Genomic DNA, 8,594 nt, shown 5'->3' with positions numbered 1-8,594 from the left:
GATCAATTGCAACACCGATTTGCTCCAAAATTTCAAAGTGCGTTTCAATAGTTTCAATTTTATGTGAGCAAACATTTTAATTTAATGTTCAAACATTTTTCGCTAAATTTCAATTTAATTTATTTTTCTTTGAAATCCTCTAAATAAACAGGGCATCGTTGCATTTACAGAAGGTGTTGCTGGATTTTCAAAAAATCTCAAAAAAGGGCTTTCTCTGGAAAAAGGCTGTTTCCGAATCGGGATTTCTCCGAATCAGATTCTCTGAATCTGATTCTTCGAAACGGGCCATTCCGTTCCTTAGCATCATTGAGTAGCTGAAAAGTTTTTGCATTTATGTTGATTAACCTAGATCAGAGGTTCTGTATCTTGTACTGTTTTGAACCAGGAACAAGAGCACTTGTTTAGATTGAGTTCAATATCAAATATGATCTTATAGGCACTTTAAGCTGTAGAAGATTATAATATGTATCATCATTCATCAGCAGAGCCTTGCAAATGATGAAATGTAAATTGGTGGGTTGTCGTTTGTCGTGCTTGCACCCTGACTGATTCTTGACATTGCAAATTAAACTTGATTTCAGTTGTTTGAATCAAACTTAGGGAGCAAGTCTTTTAGGCGCTGACAGTTAGGCGCTGGTCTAATAGGCGCGCACACTGTGGAGTCTGGATATTTAGGTGCGGAGCACTGTGGCGCCCGGTCATTTAGGTGCTATTCCTAATAAAGTCTGTAGATTGTATCAGCTTGGTAGCTTGCCAGAAAATTATATCATGGCTTCAGTGAGTGAAGCTGCTAAAACCGGCAATGCTTTTCACACAAAATGTTATATTGAGCAGAAAAATATATTGTTGTTTTATTGATTTATTATTGTTTTATTTGTCGTTAGTCCAAGTTTGCGTTGGTTAAAGCTTTATCAATAAATTATTCAAGCTTCCGAACATTATTGAGTTCACTTTTTAGTTAACTCTTTTGCGACCACGGACGTATACACACGTCTTGAGATTTTTGCCATGATGACCAAGGAAGTATCCCTACGTCCAAGGTTAAAAGGTAGCCTATTTCAAGCAAAAAAAATAATGTAAATGATGGCAGATCCATAGTCTTTGCCTGTCCTTTTTTAACTAATTAAAAAAAAAATTTGGCGGTGCAGTTATCGGATGAGGACTTCTTAAAGATGGGGACACAGTGGATTTTTTTTCTTTCACTCATTGGAATTGGCAGTCAAAACTGGCTAGGCAACCCCTTACTTTGGAATTTCTCGATCAAAAAGACTGCAGGCTAAATTACGTAAACTTTTTGCTTAAAATTTTCCAAATTTCTCCATAATCATTCTGCTGTACCTCCTAAAGCATTGCGCGCAGAAACGAAGTAAATTTTTTCTCATGTGCAGAATTGTTTTGGCATTCGATTAAACTACATATATTTTCAAATTATTTTATCATGCTTGGGTAGTAAAGATTATAATGAAGTAGCCTACACTTTTCTGCCAATTTTTAATTTTTTTAGAAATTAGAAAAAATACCGTTTGGAAAGTTGCTAGTTGTACATACAATGTTTTAAATTTTATTGCAAAGCTTTGCATCTTCGGATAGCTGAAGGTGTATGCCAGGGTTCCCACGCAGTCGGGAAAGTAGGGAAAAAGTAGGGAATTTGAAAATCCGTTTTCCAGACCGGGAAAAGGTCGGGAATTACGTGAAACCTCCTCATGGTATTGAAAAAGTATGAAAAACCTTGACGACTAAATTGTAGATAAAAAATCATGCGATATGGACTGGATTAAACCGGATACCGTACAATACCGTCCTTGTCAGCTGGGTCAGCTGTTAAAATAAATCACTACTGCACCAAGCGGTTTTCTGAGTTTGTGTTTGGGTTCTAAGGTCAATCCATCCAGCATGGTTTTACTGATTTAATTGATCACAATTACAGAAGTGCCTGCCGTTGTTCAGACGTGGAGTGCTGGTAAGCTAGGCCTAGGTTAATAGCTGATGTTCAGTGACTATGCGGTCAGATGGTAGGAGAACTAACCCAACTACGTGTAGGCTAGTTCAGGTCTTCCCAAACTTTTTTGCTCGGGACCCCTTTTAATCTCCTAAAATTTTCCGCGACCCTTTACAGTTAAAAGGATAAACAATGCAAAATAAACGTTTTTGATAGGATTTATTGATAGGCTTAATTTAAACGAAAACTAACAACAAGTTATCCGTAATGGAAGCCTACTACTTCTGGCCTGCTGGAAACAAAATCAAAAAGTAAACACATTTGTTCAGTATGATGGACTGGTGGGTGCGACTGTTCTCTGCTACAAAGCAAGCCTGGTCTTGGCCTGATGTTTGTCAATGCTGGTTTCAAGGCAGTTTCAATGTAACTTACGCTGGAACGGTATTTTATCAACGTTGAAAACACTGACACACACATAGCCTACATGGAGATTAACGGCAGGAGTGCGGTTACTGCTGAGCCATATAATGGTGAATATTCCGCTCTAACGTTCGGCTAAGCCAAAAAGTGTGAAACTTTTTTCCAGAAAAATCAAGCCACAACTTAGAATCAAAAGATAGATCTGCAAATTTTTCCAGGGATTTTAAAAAAGAGGTGTTCGGTAGTTTGTTTTTGCATAGGCCTACACGTAGACCTATAGCCTACATATTACATAACCATTTATCTGGACTTGGGAATCCGCTGTTAAAAATAATAATTTTGGCGCTTAAAGGGATACTAAAGGAAAAACCTGACTTGGCGATTTTCCACGTTCTTTCTGTTTAACATGCTAGGAAGGTGGGGTTAGTTGAGTCATGTTTCAGATTTTTCCTTATATTTTTTTACCTATTGTAGATACACCTATGAAACTCTAAGTGAAACAAAGGTAACGAAGTATGCTTGCTACTTCCCGTTTATCAAAATGCTATCTCATGTTTAATTGCCATTTTTGTTACCTCAAACATAGAGCACGGTTTGACTCAACCAACCCCGCAGGCAGGGTTAGTTGAGTCAGTGGGTGGGGTTAGTTGAGGCGCAATGGCATTCATGAGGTGCATAACTTTTTGGGTCTATATTGGGCACCGCTCCCATCTGGCACCTCTGATCTATACCATCAATGAACGTTTATTGTATTCAGGAGTGTGGAATAACCTACTTTGTACTGTGAGCCACAAAATTTATTAACAATACCAGGCGGGCCACATGACCCCAAATTCGCCCGTTTTCACAGTGTTTCCCTGAAAAAAGAGTCTTCACTGCAACCAGACCCAAATTTTCCTCAGTTATTTTACCCGACTTTATGTCGTTTCTCTAAGAAAATAAAAATAGGTCTTTACCGCAACCAGGCCCTAATTTCTCTCGATTTCGCCCTACTTCATGCTATTTCTCTAAAAAAAGTCTTCATACCGCCTAGACCCAACTTTCACACATTCTATCGAAATTAGTGACGTGAAATCTAATACTTTTAATGCTTTTCCCGCTGGCCACATTGTATTGCTTCGCGAACCAAATTTGGCAAAATTGGAAGTATTTCCATTGGAGACATATAAGTGGTCTCTGAACTAGCTGAATTCCGAACAGAAGTTACGCTGGAACAATCTTGATGTGCAGCACTAATGTTGGGTGTTTCGAAGGTTGCGGACAACTGATCCATGTGTTCCGGAATGGCCCGTTTCGGCGAGTCCGATTCGACGAGTCCGATTCGACTAGTCCGATTCGGCGAGTTCCCTATTCGGCGAGAGCCTTTTTCGGCGAGTGCCCTATTCGGCGAGTTTTTGAAATTTTTGAAAGGAAATTATCGGGTACCGTAGCCTAATTACAATTGCCGTTTTTACATAGTTTTAATGTCGCTAAACGTTGAAATCGTGCAGAAAGGAATAAAAATAAAATGTTTGAACTATTACATTAAAATTCGTCATGTCAGTTCAGTTGTTTTTATTTTTGACCATCATATCAAAAACAATACACGTCGACATAGCAAAGGTGTAGAAAAAGGTAGAAGCGACAAAACGCGAACGTTAAAACGTGCTTGTGACCGAAGTAAGTTATTGAGTTGAAAGAAATTTGGCACGGTCGCAACACCTTCAGAAAAATTTAAGATATGAAGGGAAAATAAAACAAAGAAAATGTTACAAAAAAAATCATGCTTATGTGTATAAGTTAGTACTTTTGAATAGTTAAAATGATTAGTTTGGATCAACAAATGAGAACCCATTGTAGTAACAGAATGAAAAGGCTAACCAAATGTGTGGCCTATCGTTTTAACGTCGCTAAACGTTGAAATCCTGTAGAAAAGAAAATTTTGCTGACTAGGATACGTTGAAACTGAAAAACATTCACAGAAGCCCTACGATACGTTGCATTTTTAAGATAATGTATTCAGACGTTGAATCAATGTACAAATGAAATGTTATGCTAAATGGGTTCTTGGAACAATTCGAAGGGCGTCTGTGAATGTTTCTCAGCTTCAACGTATCCTAGTCAGCAAAGTTCTCTTTTCTACACGATTTCAACATTTAGCGACGTTAAAACGATGTAAAAACGGACATTTTTGCTGGTTGGGATAACTGGGCTACGGTACCCGATAATTTCTTTTAAATCCAAGCTGTAGGCCACACATTTGTTGATCCAAACTAATCATTTTAACTATTCAAAAGTGCTAACTTACAGACATATATAAACATGATTTATTTTATTTTTTTTTGTAACATTTTCTTTGTTTTATTTTCCCTTCATATCTTAAATTTTTCTGAAGGTGTTGCGACCGTGCCAAATTTCTTTCCATAGGCGCCGACTTTTCAAAAAACCTTGGGGGGCGAGAAAGGTGATAACGTCATAACCATAGCGCTATTTTACTCCATTAAAATAGTCTTTGATTAAGCTTAGTGTCGTGTTTATATTGACAAATAGGTCGCAAACCGAATTTATTAGAAGCGCTGCTTGAAAGGATTAGTTTTACGCACGCAGTAAGCCTAGTCGTAAAAATTTTGATATTGTTAGCTCATAATTGGAACTGTTGGAAAACAAGCCGGTTCATTTCCTTTTCGTGCGAGTGAACAACAACGATCAAGACAGTGAAGTTATCGAAAAAAAAACGCAAAAAATCAAGATCTCAAGCAGAGTGAAAACCCGGTATCAGTTTTATTAACCTCGTTTCGCTAATTACTTACTTTCAAAGCGTTGACAACGGCGAAGTGTTTTCTCTTCTGTTTTTTATCGAAAGTCTTTATAGTCTTTTATTGAATACAGTAGGCTATACTCGAGTAAAGGTCGAGATGTTCGCAAGTGATTTTCACCTCAAAAAGACAAGTTCAACTAACACGGGACAAGCTGTTGTCTCCAGCTCAGCAATTTTCAAAATGAACGCACTAAAAATCATTGTCGACGTAGATTACGGATTGTGAAATCGCGTCGGCTTAAGTGAAAGTTTTGAATACGTTTATTTGCAGTGATTCAAACTTAATTTTCAAATTCAATGATTTCTTGTCAATTCTAAACTTTATGCACTTGTTGAGCAATATGCAAAGCTCACGAGACAAAACAGAAAGAGGAGACCATTTTTTTATTTTTGCGTGTAGGATATAATCGTTCTTATTATTACGTAACATTCCATGATCGTTAAAGTCGATGTCAAACCTTAGCGGCCGCATAAAACAATGATGTCAGGTTAGCTAGGTGATAATAGCGGTAAGAGACGTCGTTAATGCAGGCAATATCTGCGACCAAGATCATTAAACACCTTTTCTTTTTTCGGTTTTCAATTTAATTCTCACACATTGCAAAAACAATGCGTTCTGTTGAATCACAATTGATCTCACAGCGGGAAGACCTCGTTGAAAATAGCGCGTCTAATTTAGCTGGTTTACTTAATATTGCAGTGAATAGTTACGTGACTATTCCAGCAGTACTCTACCATCTACTTTGAAATTTCCATACCGTATGAGATAGCCATGCGAGCTGCTGTTTTGCTGGCAAGAGCAACGTAGGCTTTTCTTGCTTTCGGCATTCTTTAAGTCCGTTTAAATTATCTAAATCTCCTTCGCGAAGTGTTTTATATTTGAAACACCACTTGTCATCACCATTTTTGTTGCCCCTCAACCATAAATTTACGGGGGGCGCCGGCCCCCCCTGAAGTCGGCGTGTATGTTTCTTTCAACTCAATAACTTACTTCGGTCACAAGCACGTTTTAACGTTCGCGTTTTGTCGCTTCTACCTTTTTTACACCTTTGCTATGTTGACGTGTATTGTTTTTCATATGATGGTCAGAAATAAAAACAACTGAACTGACATGACGAATTTTAATTTAATAGTTCAAATATTTTATTTTTATTCCTTTCTGCACAATTTCAACGTTTAGCGACGTTAAAACTATGTAAAAACGGCAATTATAATTAGGCCACGGTACCCGATAATTTCCTTTCAAAAATTTTAAAAACTCGCCGAATAGGGCACTCGCCGAAAAAGGCTCTCGCCGAATAGGGAACTCGCCGAATCGGACTAGTCGAATCGGACTCGCCGAATCGGACTCGCCGAATAGTAGCAGACCCCATGTGTTCATTGATTTCTGAAGCACAGTTTTCAGCTTGAATCCCAACACGTAACTCTAAAGGTCGGTTGGTCATTTCTGATGGAGCAAAATCTATGTCAGTGAAAATGTCTCTGTACACAGGATACATCCCTGTTCTCAAAACCGGCAGCAATATTTTTGTGGGAAAAAGCATTTTCATAGGCTTGGTTTGTAATGCCAGCCACATCATATATAGCCTACTACAAGCCTTCCCAGGATTATTTATTTGCCAGGAACTCAATGCTCTGTTGTAGTAGGCCTTAAACGGGCCATACACAGCCCTGTCCAAAGGCTGTAATTAATGAGATGTGTGAGGGTGTAAAACTAAACAGAAAAGTAGGCCTAATGGATAATTTTAATCAAATAATAGCTCATTTTGTCCAAGTAACTGATTTAATAATGCACGTTTAGCAATTTAAATTTAGAAGTAAGATTTCAGCAGCCTGCAACTTGAGGTAGGGTTAGTTGAGTCACTGCCTCAACTAACCCTGCAGCTATTGACTCAACCAACCCCAAACCTTCCTCATGACAATTATTGAACATATTATTTATACGTAAAGCTTTATCGGTCTTACACAAATGTACTGTGCTTAAGATAGCTATAAACTACATGAAACTTTGACGCTATCTTCGCTTACGCCTAGCATAGCTTCAGCATCCCAATCAACTTTGAGCTGAAAATATTTACTTTTTAGTCCAAAAAATGGCATTTTGCTGACTGTATAACCTGTATAACATGCACGGCTGCTAAAGCAAGATGGACGCAGTTACCCATAATGCTTATTGTTTCTAGCAATTAATCTTCACAAAGTCATGCTTGGTTAGTCAGAAAACAATGGTGACTCAACTAACCCACTGACTCAACTAACCCCACCTTCCCCTACCATAAAACGATTTTCAATAAAATTTTGCGTGCTTTTGTCAGAGCTTTCAAAACGGAAATATTAAAAAGCGGAAATGTTCTTTGCAATTATTGTTTAATCGTTGTAAAAGTTGTAGTCACTGAAAGTTGCTTAATGTTAATTTACTAAGCAGAGAGAAGTAAATTCCAAGTATAGGCCTATTACGCTTAATGCGCTCAACAAACAATCGTGTGATTGGGCAAACGTCAAACCAGCTACCTTGTAATCTTCAAGTGTTTGCTAAGCAACAAGATTGGCTGCAACTCTGCGTTCGAAAACAATACTAATTTCTTTACAAGATGTTTTTCTTTTTTCGCTTATTGATGCACAAGAATCGGCATCGGCAAAAATTTTGTAATCGGCACATCCCTACTTTAAATGTTTTTGTGATTCAGTGTTCAGTAGCTTTTTACTTATTTCATTTTTGCTAGTGGTGTGAATTTTAATTGTTTTAGTTTGACTTATGGCAGGTTGTCCCGTCCTATTTAATGAAGCTTTGAATTGTAATTTCAGTATAAATGTGACAGTTTATCCCGACTGGTTTCAGTTTGGGTCTTTTGAAAAAAACAAAACAGTTTTTTGTTCAAACAGGAATCTTTTGACATTATTATGTTTTCATACTGATTCGGATGTAATAGAGTTCGGATATAGGCTACAATTTTAAACCTATGCTATGCATGATCGTGTTTAGAAATAATACAGCACAGAAATTTTCATTGATTTAGCACTGTTAATGCGCAATTTAGATCGAAATTAGGTTGGGAATTTTTTTAATTTAGTATTGAATTAGTATTGAAAAAGTAGGGAATTTGTTTATAAAAAATGTGTGGGAACCCTGTGTATGCTTTCATTTGATGTCCAGATTGTGCGTCTACGTCGATCACATGACATGTTTTTACCGCGTAAATACAACAGATTTGTGTGAAAAATGTCTGGTAATTTAGATTAAATATAAATTACTTCTGTTCGGGATGGATTGGCCATGTGACGAGAACGCGTAAGACGCTCTACTACTGATCACATGAATACATTTCTACAGGGCATATAGGCTACACCTTGGCTACAAGTTGCAAGCATAATGGTGAAACTTCGCTCGTTATTAAACCTAGTCCGGGTTTTGACGGAAAACTAAGTTACTCTTCACTC

The sequence above is a fragment of the Aplidium turbinatum genome, chromosome 1, assembly GCF_918807975.1.
Source record: "Aplidium turbinatum chromosome 1, kaAplTurb1.1, whole genome shotgun sequence".
NCBI classification, from domain to species: domain Eukaryota; kingdom Metazoa; phylum Chordata; class Ascidiacea; order Aplousobranchia; family Polyclinidae; genus Aplidium; species Aplidium turbinatum.
The sequence above is the reverse complement of the archived record's forward strand: the minus strand, read 5'-3'. Positions refer to the sequence as shown.